Genomic DNA, 15,475 nt, shown 5'->3' with positions numbered 1-15,475 from the left:
AAAGCCTTACTATACTATGTCGTTTTTTTAAAGAAAAAAGCCTTACTATACTATGTCGTTTTTTAAAGAAAAAAGCCTTACTATACTATGTCGTTTTTTTAAAGAAAAAAGCCTTACTATACTATGTCGTTTTTTTAAGAAAAAAGCCTTACTATACTATGTCGTTTTTAGTTTAAAAAAAGCCTTACTATACTATGTCGTTTTTTAGAAAAAAAGCCTTACTATACTATGTCGTTTTTTAAAGAAAAAAGCCTTACTATACTATGTCGTTTTTAGTTTAAAAAAAGCCTTACTATACTATGTCGTTTTTTAAAGAAAAAAAGCCTTACTATACTATGTCGTTTTTTTAAGAAAAAAGCCATACTATACTATGTCGTTTTTTAATTTAAAAAAAGCCTTACTATACTATGTCGTTTTTTTAAAGAAAAAAGCCTTACTATACTATGTCGTATTTTTAAAGAAAAAAGCCTTACTATACTATGACGTTTTTTAAGAAAAAAAGCCTTACTATACTATGTCGTTTTTTTAAGAAAAAAGCCTTACTATACTATGTCGTTTTTTAATTTTAAAAAAGCCTTACTATACTATGTCGTTTTTTAGAAAAAAAGCCTTACTATACTATGTCGTTTTTTAAAGAAAAAAAGCCTTACTATAATATGACGTTTTTTAAGAAAAAAAGCCTTACTATACTATGTCGTTTTTTAAAGAAAAAAGCCTTACTATACTATGTCGTTTTTTTAAGAAAAAAAGCCTTACTATACTATGTCGTTTTTTAAAGAAAAAAGCCTTACTATACTATGTCGTTTTTTTAAGAAAAAAGCCTTACTATACTATGGCGTTTTTTTAAGAAAAAAGCCTTACTATACTATGTCGTTTTTTAATTTAAAAAAAGCCTTACTATACTATGTCGTTTTTTTAGAAAAAAAGCCTTACTATACTATGTCGTTTTTTTAGAAAAAAAGCCTTACTATACTATGTCGTTTTTTAGAAAAAAAGCCTTACCATACTATGTCGTTTTTTAAAGAAAAAAGCCTTACTATACTATGTCGTTTTTTTAAAGAAAAAAGCCTTACTATACTATGTCGTTTTTTTAAGAAAAAAGCCTTACTATACTATGTCGTTTTTAATTTTAAAAAAGCCTTACTATACTATGTCGTTTTTTTAGAAAAAAAGCCTTACTATAATATGTCGTTTTTTAAAGAAAAAAGCCTTACTATACTATGTCGTTTTTTTAAAGAAAAAAGCCTTACTATACTATGTCGTTTTTTTAAGAAAAAAGCCTTACTATACTATGTCGTTTTTAGTTTAAAAAAAGCCTTACTATACTATGTCGTTTTTTAGAAAAAAAGCCTTACTATACTATGTCGTTTTTTAAAGAAAAAAGCCTTACTATACTATGTCGTTTTTAGTTTAAAAAAAGCCTTACTATACTATGTCGCTTTTTAAAGAAAAAAAGCCTTACTATACTATGTCGTTTTTTTAAGAAAAAAGCCTTACTATACTATGTCGTTTTTTAATTTAAAAAAAGCCTTACTATACTATGTCGTTTTTTTAAAGAAAAAAGCCTTACTATACTATGTCGTTTTTTTAAGAAAAAAGCCTTACTATACTATGTCGTTTTTTAATTTAAAAAAAGCCTTACTATACTATGTCGTTTTTTAGAAAAAAAGCCTTACTATACTATGTCGTTTTTTAAAGAAAAAAAGCCTTACTATAATATGACGTTTTTTAAGAAAAAAAGCCTTACTATACTATGTCGTTTTTTAAAGAAAAAAGCCTTACTATACTATGTCGTTTTTTTAAGAAAAAAAGCCTTACTATACTATGTCGTTTTTTAAAGAAAAAAGCCTTACTATACTATGTCGTTTTTTTAAGAAAAAAGCCTTACTATACTATGGCGTTTTTTTAAGAAAAAAGCCTTACTATACTATGTCGTTTTTTAATTTAAAAAAAGCCTTACTATACTATGTCGTTTTTTTAGAAAAAAAGCCTTACTATACTATGTCGTTTTTTTAGAAAAAAAGCCTTACTATACTATGTCGTTTTTTAGAAAAAAAGCCTTACCATACTATGTCGTTTTTTAAAGAAAAAAGCCTTACTATACTATGTCGTTTTTTTAAAGAAAAAAGCCTTACTATACTATGTCGTTTTTTTAAGAAAAAAGCCTTACTATACTATGTCATTTTTTAATTAAAAAAAGCCTTACTATACTATGTCGTTTTTTAATTTAAAAAAAGCCTTACTATACTATGTCGTTTTTTAGAAAAAAAGCCTTACTATACTATGTCGTTTTTTAGAAAAAAAGCCTTACTATACTATGTCGTTTTTTAAAGAAAAAAAGCCTTACTATACTATGTCGTTTTTTAAAGAAAAAAAGCCTTACTATACTACGTCGTTTTTTTAAAGAAAAAAGCCTTACTTTACTATGTCATTTTTAAAGAAAAAGCCTTACTATACTATGTCCTTTTTAAAGAAAAAAGCCTTACTATACTATGTCGTTTTTTAAAGAAAAAAGCCTTACTATACTATGTCGTTTTTTTAAGAAAAAAGCCTTACTATACTATGTCGTTTTTTAATTTAAAAAAAGCCTTACTATACTATGTCGTTTTTTAGAAAAAAAGCCTTACTATACTATGTCGTTTTTTAAAGAAAAAAGCCTTACTATACTATGACGTTTTTTAAGAAAAAAAGCCTTACTATACTATGTCGTTTTTTAAAGAAAAAAGCCTTACTATACTATGTCGTTTTTTAAAGAAAAAAAGCCTTACTATACTATGTCGTTTTTTAAAGAAAAAAGCCTTACTATACTATGTCGTTTTTTAAAGAAAAAAGCCTTACTATACTATGTCGTTTTTTAATTTTAAAAAAGCCTTACTATACTATGTCGTTTTTTTTAGAAAAAAAAGCCTTACTATACTATGTCGTTTTTTAGGAAAAAGCCTTACTATACTATGTCGTTTTTTTAAGAAAAAAGCCTTACTATACTATGTCGTTTTTTAATTAAGAAAAAGCCTTACTATACTATGTCGTTTTTTAATTTAAAAAAAGCCTTACTATACTATGTCGTTTTTTAGAAAAAAAGCCTTACTATACTATGTCGTTCTTTAAAGAAAAAAAGCCTTACTATACTATGTCGTTTTTTTAAGAAAAAAAGCCTTACTATACTATGTCGTTTTTTAAAGAAAAAAGCCTTACTATACTATGTCGTTTTTTTAAGAAAAAAAGCCTTACTATACTATGTCGTTTTTTAAAGAAAAAAGCCTTACTATACTATGTCGTTTTTTTAAGAAAAAAGCCTTACTATACTATGTCGTTTTTTAAGAAAAAAGCCTTACTATACTATGTCGTTTTTAAATTTAAAAAAAGCCTTACTATACTATGTCGTTTTTTAGAAAAAAAGCCTTACCATACTATGTCGTTTTTAAAAGAAAAAAGCCTTACTATACTATGTCGTTTTTTAAAGAAAAAAGCCTTACTATACTATGTCTTTTTTTTAAAGAAAAAAGCCTTACTATACTATGTCGTTTTTTTAAGAAAAAAGCCTTACTATACTATGTCGTTTTTTAGAAAAAAAGCCTTACCATACTATGTCGTTTTTAAAAGAAAAAAGCCTTACCATACTATGTCGTTTTTTAAGGAAAAAAGCCTTACTATACTATGTCGTTTTTTTAAGAAAAAAGCCTTACTATACTATGTCGTTTTTTAATTTAAAAAAAGCTTTAATATACTATGTTTTTGTTTTTTAGAAAAAATGCCTTACTATACTATGTCGTATTTTTAAAGAAAAAAGCCTTACTATACTATGACGTTTTTTAAGAAAAAAAACCTTACTATACTATGTCGTTTTTTAAAGAAAAAAGCCTTACTATACTATGTCGTTTTTTAAGAAAAAAAGCCTTACTATACTATGTCGTTTTTTAAAGAAAAAAGCCTTACTATACTATGTCGTTTTTTTAAGAAAAAAGCCTTACTATACTATGTCGTTTTTTTAGAAAAAAAGCCTTACTATACTATGTCGTTTTTTAAAGAAAAAAGCCTTACTATACTATGTCGTTTTATAATTTTAAAAAAGCCTTACTATACTATGTCGTTTTTTAGAAAAAAAGCCTTACCATACTATGTCGTTTTTAAAAGAAAAAAGCCTTACTATACTATGTCGTTTTTTAAAGAAAAAAGCCTTACTATACTATGTCGTTTTTTAATTTAAAAAAAGCCTTACTATACTATGTCGTTTTTTAGAAAAAAAGCCTTACTATACTATGTCGTTTTTTAAAGAAAAAAAGCCTTACTATACTATGTCGTTTTTTTTAAGAAAAAAAGCCTTACTATACTATGTTGTTTTTTAAAAAAAAAAGCCTTACTATACTATGTCGTTTTTTTAAGAAAAAAAGCCTTACTATACTATGTCGTTTTTTAAAGAAAAAAGCCTTACTATACTATATCGTTTTTTTAAGAAAAAAGCCTTACTATACTATGTCGTTTTTTAAGAAAATAGCCTTACTATACTATGTCGTTTTTTAATTTAAAAAAGCCTTACTATACTATGTCGTTTTTTAGAAAAAAAGCCTTACTATACTATGTCGTTTTTTTAAAGAAAAAAGCCTTACTATACTATGTCGTTTTTTAAGAAAAAAAGCCTTACTATACTATGTCGTTTTTTAAAGAAAAAAGCCTTACTATACTATGTCGTTTTTTTAAGAAAAAAGCCTTACTATACTATGTCGTTTTTTAATTTAAAAAAAGCCTTACTATACCATGTCGTTTTTTAGAAAAAAAGCCTTACTATACTATGTCGTTTTTTAGAAAAAAAGCCTTACTATACTATGTCGTTTTTTAATTTAAAAAAAGCCTTACTATACTATGTCGTTTTTTAGAAAAAAAGCCTTACTATACTATGTCGTTCTTTAAAGAAAAAAAGCCTTACTATACTATGTCGTTTTTTTAAGAAAAAAAGCCTTACTATACTATGTCGTTTTTTAAAGAAAAAAGCCTTACTATACTATGTCGTTTTTTAAGAAAAAAAGCCTTACTATACTATGTCGTTTTTTAAAGAAAAAAGCCTTACTATACTATGTCTTTTTTTTAAGAAAAAAGCCTTACTATACTATGTCGTTTTTTTAAGAAAAAAGCCTTACTATACTATGTCGTTTTTTAGAAAAAAAGCCTTACCATACTATGTCGTTTTTAAAAGAAAAAAGCCTTACCATACTATGTCGTTTTTTAAGGAAAAAAGCCTTACTATACTATGTCGTTTTTTTAAGAAAAAAGCCTTACTATACTATGTCGTTTTTTAATTTAAAAAAAGCTTTAATATACTATGTTTTTGTTTTTTAGAAAAAATGCCTTACTATACTATGTCGTATTTTTAAAGAAAAAAGCCTTACTATACTATGACGTTTTTTAAGAAAAAAAACCTTACTATACTATGTCGTTTTTTAAAGAAAAAAGCCTTACTATACTATGTCGTTTTTTTAAGAAAAAAAGCCTTACTATACTATGTCGTTTTTTAAAGAAAAAAGCCTTACTATACTATGTCGTTTTTTTAAGAAAAAAGCCTTACTATACTATGTCGTTTTTTTAGAAAAAAAGCCTTACTATACTATGTCGTTTTTTAAAGAAAAAAGCCTTACTATACTATGTCGTTTTTTAATTTTAAAAAAGCCTTACTATACTATGTCGTTTTTTAGAAAAAAAGCCTTACCATACTATGTCGTTTTTAAAAGAAAAAAGCCTTACTATACCATGTCGTTTTTTAAAGAAAAAAGCCTTACTATACTATGTCGTTTTTTAATTTAAAAAAAGCCTTACTATACTATGTCGTTTTTTAGAAAAAAAGCCTTACTATACTATGTCGTTTTTTAAAGAAAAAAAGCCTTACTATACTATGTCGTTTTTTTTAAGAAAAAAAGCCTTACTATACTATGTTGTTTTTTAATTTAAAAAAAGCTTTAATATACTATGTTTTTGTTTTTTAGAAAAAATGCCTTACTATACTATGTCGTATTTTTAAAGAAAAAAGCCTTACTATACTATGACGTTTTTTAAGAAAAAAAACCTTACTATACTATGTCGTTTTTTAAAGAAAAAAGCCTTACTATACTATGTCGTTTTTTTAAGAAAAAAAGCCTTACTATACTATGTCGTTTTTTAAAGAAAAAAGCCTTACTATACTATGTCGTTTTTTTAAGAAAAAAGCCTTACTATACTATGTCGTTTTTTTAGAAAAAAAGCCTTACTATACTATGTCGTTTTTTAAAGAAAAAAGCCTTACTATACTATGTCGTTTTTTAATTTTAAAAAAGCCTTACTATACTATGTCGTTTTTTAGAAAAAAAGCCTTACCATACTATGTCGTTTTTAAAAGAAAAAAGCCTTACTATACCATGTCGTTTTTTAAAGAAAAAAGCCTTACTATACTATGTCGTTTTTTAATTTAAAAAAAGCCTTACTATACTATGTCGTTTTTTAGAAAAAAAGCCTTACTATACTATGTCGTTTTTTAAAGAAAAAAAGCCTTACTATACTATGTCGTTTTTTTTAAGAAAAAAAGCCTTACTATACTATGTTGTTTTTAAAAAAAAAAAGCCTTACTATACTATGTCGTTTTTTTAAAAAAAAAGCCTTACTATACTATGTCGTTTTTTAAAGAAAAAAGCCTTACTATACTATATCGTTTTTTTAAGAAAAAAGCCTTACTATACTATGTCGTTTTTTAAGAAAATAGCCTTACTATACTATGTCGTTTTTTAATTTAAAAAAGCCTTACTATACTATGTCGTTTTTTAGAAAAAAAGCCTTACTATACTATGTCGTTTTTTAAAGAAAAAAGCCTTACTATACTATGTCGTTTTTTAAGAAAAAAAGCCTTACTATACTATGTCGTTTTTTAAAGAAAAAAGCCTTACTATACTATGTCGTTTTTTTAAGAAAAAAGCCTTACTATACTATGTCGTTTTTTTAAGAAAAAAGCCTTACTATACTATGTCGTTTTTTAATTTTAAAAAAGCCTTACTATACCATGTCGTTTTTTAGAAAAAAAGCCTTACTATACTATGTCGTTTTTTAGAAAAAAAGCCTTACTATACTATGTCGTTTTTTAATTTAAAAAAAGCCTTACTATACTATGTCGTTTTTTAGAAAAAAAGCCTTACTATACTATGTCGTTTTTTAAAGAAAAAAAGCCTTACTATACTATGTCGTTTTTTAAAGAAAAAAAGCCTTACTATACTACGTCGTTTTTTTAAAGAAAAAAGCCTTACTATACTATGACGTTTTTTAAGAAAAAAAGCCTTACTATACTATGTCGTTTTTTAAAGAAAAAAGCCTTACTATACTATGTCGTTTTTTAAAGAAAAAAAGCCTTACTATACTATGTCGTTTTTTAGAAAAAAAGCCTTACTATACTATGTCGTTTTTTAAAGAAAAAAAGCCTTATTATACTATGTCGTTTTTTAAAGAAAGAAAGCCTTACTATACTACGTCGTTTTTTTAAAGAAAAAAGCCTTACTATACTATGACGTTTTTTAAGAAAAAAAGCCTTACTATACTATGTCGTTTTTTAAAGAAAAAAGCCTTACTATACTATGTCGTTTTTTAAAGAAAAAAAGCCTTACTATACTATGTCGTTTTTTAAAGAAAAAAGCCTTACTATACTATGTCGTTTAAGAAAAAAGCCTTACTATACTATGTCGTTTTTTAATTTTAAAAAAGCCTTACTATACTATGTCGTTTTTTTAGAAAAAAAAGCCTTACTATACTATGTCGTTTTTTAGGAAAAAGCCTTACTATACTATGTCGTTTTTTTAAGAAAAAAGCCTTACTATACTATGTCGTTTTTAGTTTAAAAAAAGCCTTACTATACTATGTCGTTTTTTAGAAAAAAAGCCTTACTATACTATGTCGTTTTTAATTTAAAAAAAGCCTTACTATACTATGTCGTTTTTTAAGGAAAAAAGCCTTACTATACTATGTCGTTTTTTAAGGAAAAAAGCCTTACTATACTATGTCGTTTTTTAAAGAAAAAAGCCTTACTATACTATGTCGTTTTTTTAAAGAAAAAAGCCTTACTATACTATGTCGTTTTTTTAAGAAAAAAGCCTTACTATACTATGTCGTTTTTAGTTTAAAAAAAGCCTTACTATACTATGTCGTTTTTTTAAAGAAAAAAGCCTTACTATACTATGTCGTTTTTTAAAGAAAAAAGCCTTACTATACTATGTTGTTTTTTTAAGAAAAAAGCCTTACTATACTGTGTCGTTTTTTAATTTAAAAAAAGCCTTACTATACTATGTCGTTTTTTTTTTTGAAAAAAAAGCCTTACTATACTATGTCGTTTTTTAGAAAAAAAGCCTTACCATACTATGTCGTTTTTAAAAGAAAAAAGCCTTACTATACCATGTCGTTTTTTAAAGAAAAAAGCCTTACTATACTATGTCGTTTTTTAATTTAAAAAAAGCCTTACTATACTATGTCGTTTTTTAGAAAAAAAGCCTTACTATACTATGTCGTTTTTTAAGAAAAAAGCCTTACTATACTATGTCGTTTTTAAATTTAAAGAAAGCCTTACTATACTATGTCGTTTTTTAGAAAAAAAGCCTTACCATACTATGTCGTTTTTAAAAGAAAAAAGCCTTACTATACTATGTCGTTTTTTAAAGAAAAAAGCCTTACTATACTATGTCTTTTTTTTAAGAAAAAAGCCTTACTATACTATGTCGTTTTTTTAAGAAAAAAGCCTTACTATACTATGTCGTTTTTTAGAAAAAAAGCCTTACCATACTATGTCGTTTTTAAAAGAAAAAAGCCTTACCATACTATGTCGTTTTTTAAGGAAAAAAGCCTTACTATACTATGTCGTTTTTTAATTTAAAAAAAGCCTTACTATACTATGTCGTTTTTTAGAAAAAAAGCCTTACTATACTATGTCGTTTTTTAAGAAAAAAGCCTTACTATACTATGTCGTTTTTAAATTTAAAGAAAGCCTTACTATACTATGTCGTTTTTTAGAAAAAAAGCCTTACCATACTATGTCGTTTTTAAAAGAAAAAAGCCTTACTATACTATGTCGTTTTTTAAAGAAAAAAGCCTTACTATACTATGTCTTTTTTTTAAGAAAAAAGCCTTACTATACTATGTCGTTTTTTTAAGAAAAAAGCCTTACTATACTATGTCGTTTTTTAGAAAAAAAGCCTTACCATACTATGTCGTTTTTAAAAGAAAAAAGCCTTACCATACTATGTCGTTTTTTAAGGAAAAAAGCCTTACTATACTATGTCGTTTTTTAATTTAAAAAAAGCCTTACTATACTATGTCGTTTTTTAGAAAAAAAGCCTTACTATACTATGTCGTTTTTTAAGAAAACAGCCTTACTATACTATGTCGTTTTTAAATTTAAAAAAAGCCTTACTATACTATGTCGTTTTTTAGAAAAAAAGCCTTACCATACTATGTCGTTTTTAAAAGAAAAAAGCCTTACTATACTATGTCGTTTTTTAAAGAAAAAAGCCTTACTATACTATGTCTTTTTTTTAAGAAAAAAGCCTTACTATACTATGTCGTTTTTTTAAGAAAAAAGCCTTACTATACTATGTCGTTTTTTTAGAAAAAAAGCCTTACCATACTATGTTGTTTTTAAAAGAAAAAAGCCTTACCATACTATGTCGTTTTTTAAGGAAAAAAGCCTTACTATACTATGTCGTTTTTTTAAGAAAAAAGCCTTACTATACTATGTCGTTTTTTAATTTAAAAAAAGCTTTAATATACTATGTTTTTGTTTTTTAGAAAAAATGCCTTACTATACTATGTCGTATTTTTAAAGAAAAAAGCCTTACTATACTATGACGTTTTTTAAGAAAAAAAACCTTACTATACTATGTCGTTTTTTAAAGAAAAAAGCCTTACTATACTATGTCGTTTTTTAAGAAAAAAAGCCTTACTATACTATGTCGTTTTTTAAAGAAAAAAGCCTTACTATACTATGTCGTTTTTTTAAGAAAAAAGCCTTACTATACTATGTCGTTTTTTTAAGAAAAAAGCCTTACTATACTATGTCGTTTTTTAATTTAAAAAAAGCCTTACTATACTACGTCGTTTTTTTAGAAAAAAAGCCTTACTATACTATGTCGTTTTTTAAAGAAAAAAGCCTTACTATACTATGTCGTTTTTTAATTTAAAAAAAGCCTTACTATACTATGTCGTTTTTTAGAAAAAAAGCCTTACCATACTATGTCGTTTTTAAAAGAAAAAAGCCTTACTATACTATGTCGTTTTTTAAAGAAAAAAGCCTTACTATACTATGTCGTTTTTTAATTTAAAAAAAGCCTTACTATACTATGTCGTTTTTTAGAAAAAAAGCCTTACTATACTATGTCGTTTTTTAAAGAAAAAAAGCCTTACTATACTATGTCGTTTTTTTAAGAAAAAAAGCCTTACTATACTATGTCGTTTTTTTAAGAAAAAAGCCTTACTATACTATGTCGTTTTTTTAAGAAAAAAGCCTTACTATACCATGTCGTTTTTTAGAAAAAAAGCCTTACTATACTATGTCGTTTTTTAGAAAAAAAGCCTTACTATACTATGTCGTTTTTTTTAAAGAAAAAAGCCTTACTATACTATGTCGTTTTTTAATTTAAAAAAAGCCTTACTATACTATGTCGTTTTTTAATTTAAAAAAAGCCTTACTATACTATGTCGTTTTTTAGAAAAAAAGCCTTACTATACTATGTCGTTTTTTAAAGAAAAAAAGCCTTACTATACTATGTCGTTTTTTTAAGAAAAAAAGCCTTACTATACTATGTCGTTTTTTAAAGAAAAAAGCCTTACTATACTGTGTCGTTTTTTTAAGAAAAAAAGCCTTACTATACTATGTCGTTTTTTAAAGAAAAAAGCCTTACTCTACTATGTCGTTTTTTAAGAAAAAAAGCCTTACTATACTATGTCGTTTTTTAAAGAAAAAAGCCTTACTATACTATGTGGTTTTTTTAAGAAAAAAGCCTTACTATACTATGTCGTTTTTTAATTTAAAAAAAGCCTTACTATACTATGTCGTTTTTTTAAGAAAAAAAGCCTTACTATACTATGTCGTTTTTTAAAGAAAAAAGCCTTACTATACTATGTCGTTTTTTTAAGAAAAAAAGCCTTACTATACTATGTCGTTTTTTAAAGAAAAAAGCCTTACTCTACTATGTCGTTTTTTAAGAAAAAAAGCCTTACTATACTATGTCGTTTTTTAAAGAAAAAAGCCTTACTATACTATGTGGTTTTTTTAAGAAAAAAGCCTTACTATACTATGTCGTTTTTTAATTTTAAAAAAGCCTTACTATACTATGTCGTTTTTTAGAAAAAAAGCCTTACTATACTATGTCGTTTTTTTAAGAAAAAAGCCTTACTATACTATGTCGTTTTTTAATTTAAAAAAGCCTTACTATACTATGTCGTTTTTTTAGAAAAAAAGCCTTACTATACTATGTCGTTTTTTAGAAAAAAAGCCTTACTATACTATGTCGTTTTTTTAAGAAAAAAAGCCTTACTATTCTATGTCGTTTTTAATTTAAAAAAAGCCTTACTATACTATGTCGTTTTTTTAAGAAAAAAGCCTTACTATACTATGTCGTTTTTTTAAGAAAAAAGCCTTACTATACTATGTCGTTTTTAATTTAAGAAAAGCTTTACTATACTATGTCGTTTTTTTTTGAAAAAATGCCTTACTATACTATGTCGTTTTTTTTAAAGAAAAAAGCCTTACTATACTATGACGTTTTTTAAGAAAAAAAGCCTTACTATACTATGTCGTTTTTTAAAGAAAAAAGCCTTACTATACTATGTCGTTTTTTAAGAAAAAAAGCCTTACTATACTATGTCGTTTTTTTAAGAAAAAAGCCTTACTATACTATGTCGTTTTTTTAAGAAAAAAGCCTTACTATACTATGTCGTTTTTTTAAGAAAAAAGCCTTACGATACTATGTCGTTTTTTAATTTTAAAAAGCCTTACTATACCATGTCGTTTTTTAGAAAAAAAGCCTTACTATACTATGTCGTTTTTTAGAAAAAAAGCCTTACTATACTATGTCGTTTTTTTTTAAGAAAAAAGCCTTACTATACTATGTCGTTTTTTAATTTAAAAAAAGCCTTACTATACTATGTCGTTTTTTAATTTAAAAAAAGCCTTACTATACTATGTCGTTTTTTAGAAAAAAAGCCTTACTATACTGTGTCGTTTTTTAAAGAAAAAAAGCCTTACTATACTATGTCGTTTTTTTAAGAAAAAAAGCCTTACTATACTATGTCGTTTTTTAAAGAAAAAAGCCTTACTATACTATGTCGTTTTTTTAAGAAAAAAAGCCTTACTATACTATGTCGTTTTTTAAAGAAAAAAGCCTTACTATACTATTTCGTTTTTTAAGAAAAAAAGCCTTACTATACTATGTCGTTTTTTAAAGAAAAAAGCCTTACTATACTATGTGGTTTTTTTAAGAAAAAAGCCTTACTATACTATGTCGTTTTTTAATTTAAAAAAAGCTTTACTATACTATGTCGTTTTTTTTAGAAAAAATGCCTTACTATACTATGTCGTTTTTTTTTAAGAAAAAAGCCTTACTATACTATGACGTTTTTTAAGAAAAAAAGCCTTACTATACTATGTCGTTTTTTAAAGAAAAAAGCCTTACTATACTATGTCGTTTTTTAAGAAAAAAAGCCTTACTATACTATGTCGTTTTTTAAAGAAAAAAGCCTTACTATACTATGTCGTTTTTTAAGAAAAAAGCCTTACTATACTATGTCGTTTTTTTAAGAAAAAAGCCTTACTATACTATGTCGTTTTTTAATTTAAAAAAAGCCTTACTATACCATGTCGTTTTTTTAGAAAAAAAGCCTTACTATACTATGTCGTTTTTTAAAGAAAAAAGCCTTACTATACTATGTCGTTTTTTAAAGAAAAAAAGCCTTACTTTACTATGTCGTTTTTTAAAGAAAAAAAGCCTTACTATACTGTCGTTTTTCAAGAAAAAAAGCCTTACTATACTATGTCGTTTCTTTAAGAAGAAAGCCTTACTATACTATGTCGTTTTTTTCAAGAAAAAAGCCTTACTATACTATGACGTTTTTTAAGAAAAAAAGCCTTACTATACTATGTCGTTTTTTAAAGAAAAAAGCCTTACTATACTATGTCATTTTTTAAGAAAAAAAAGCCTTACTATACTATGTCGTTTGTTAAAGAAAAAAAGCCTTACTATACTATGTCGTTTTTTTAAAGAAAAAAGCCTTACTATACTATGTCGATTTTTATGGAAAAAAGCTTTACTATACTATGTTGTTTTTTAAGGAAAAAGCCTTACTATACTATGTTGTTTCTTAAGAAAAATAACATGGTCCGATTAATCCGTTAATTAGAATTGGCCAGAGGCTTCGGATCGTAAGAAAAACCATAAGCAAACCTGCAGGCCGGCCGACGGAGGGACGAGGAGTGGACGTCGCCGTCACGTCGCTTCGGGTCGGCTCTTTTTCGCCCAGCCAAGCGGCGGTGGAACTCTTCCGTCCTCCCGACGTGGACGCCGGCGCCGCCGTACGGTGGCCAAACCACGGGTCCGTGACGTCGAGCGCCCGCAGGCACCGGTGATCTCGTCTCTGTGGGAGGCAGAATCGACTATCAGTTGCATTTTTGCGAACCAAAACCATCAAAAACAAAGAGATGATCTGTTTAATTTGGCAATGTTGCCTTTGAAAATATACAAAGGGGTGTCCAAACTTTTTTTTCTTCGAAAAAAGCTTTACTATACTATGTCGTTCTTTTAAGAAAAAAGCCTTACTATATATACTATGCTGTTTTTTTACAAAAAAAAGCCTTACTGTACTCTGTTGTTTTTTAAGAAAAAAGCCTTACTATACTATGTTGTTTTTAAGAAAAAGGCTTACTATACTATGTCGATTTTTAAAGAAAAAAGCCTTACTATACCATGTCGTTTTTTAAAGAAAAAAGCCTTACTATACTACACTACTTCTGTCATAATGATTTGGTGATCCCATTCTTAATTCGTAATGATCCCATTGACTCTGATTTGCTTTGTACTTTGTGCTTTTTGCTTTGTTGTTCTGCGGCCTTTGACTGTACTGTCTAACTTATAACTATGCCTTTTCTTGCTACTGTCACAATGAAATTTCCCGAATACGGGATGAATAAAGTTATCCAATCCAATCCAAAAAGACACAACAAAACATCCTTCCATTTTCCTTTCTCTAACAGGATATTAATCGGGTAAAAAAATAAGAATTTTGTCTAGAATAAGCGTTGACAGTACAACCCCGAGGGCCGCACGTTTGAGACCCCAGCTCCAGGTCGTCAGCCCCTCCGACAAAAGTAGGCGGGTAGACGGAAGTCTGCACTTCTTTGCTCAGGTCACGCCCCCCCCCCCCGTGAACCCGTGACCCGACCCCCGGATAAGCGGAAGAACGCACGGATGTGCGAACTAGTAAACGAGTGTCATACCTCTTCGTGGCAGCCGTGGTCCACCCAGTCTTGGCGGTGGCGATCGAAGCCGCTGGAGCATCTGAAAGAAGAATACAAAATAAAAACGAAGCAAAAAGGTGGACTCGGTGTTAACCCGTGTTGTCCGCATTCTGGAGGCCGTGTGATTTGTGAGCTTTTCCGTTTGACCTTTGCAGGCGAGAGCACCAACTGCAGTTGAAGCCAATCTGAGAAGTGACACAAGCGGCGCAGCTGGAGAACCGCAAGCATGCTGAGGACCAAAACATACACACGGCATCAGAAAGTGTCAAATGTGTCAAGTGTCATTTGACCCCATAATTGCCAATAGTTAAAAAAAAAAAACTTATATTCTGAAATTCTATATTTTCAGGTTATTTTTGTTATTAATCTACTTTTGTGTTTCTAAGGATGAGTTGGTGTTACTTATATTTTCTGTCAATGTTGGGTTTATTCTGGGATGTTACTATATGTTCATTAAGCATTTAATAGGTAATGAAGCTATAAATTAATTTGTGCTATACTCCATGTTGGGACCGAGTAAGCTCGAGGACACTTTCCCCCCACCGCTGCTTTCGAGGCCAGTTAATTGTTTTCAGGAATATTGACTGAACAGGACACCATGTTCCAGGCCGAGACTGTTGATCGGAGTTGGCAATGAAGATCTACGAGGGACTCTTAAATTGCTTTGACTTGGATTCCGGCAGATGGCGATAATCGAATCAACTTCCGAAAATACTCGCATTATTGTTTAAAAATACGGTCGCTCTGTTTACCTTATAAAGAAATTATTATGCTTATTCGTGCAAATTCTTACGCAGTTGTTTTGGTTTCCGATCCGCTCGGGTCACCTTGTATGCTTACTTGTGCAAATTCTTACGCATGTGTTTTTGGTTCCGAACTAACATGAGATTGATGTGGCAGTTGTTTTTTGACCTTAATGGTGTTATTCGGTTAGCTTATGCAATTGTTTGAATCAGATTACCTCAAATATTT

The sequence above is a fragment of the Stigmatopora argus genome, chromosome 12 (assembly GCF_051989625.1).
Source record: "Stigmatopora argus isolate UIUO_Sarg chromosome 12, RoL_Sarg_1.0, whole genome shotgun sequence".
In the NCBI taxonomy this organism is placed as follows: Eukaryota; Metazoa; Chordata; class Actinopteri; order Syngnathiformes; family Syngnathidae; genus Stigmatopora; species Stigmatopora argus.
This window is presented reverse-complemented; position numbering follows the sequence as displayed.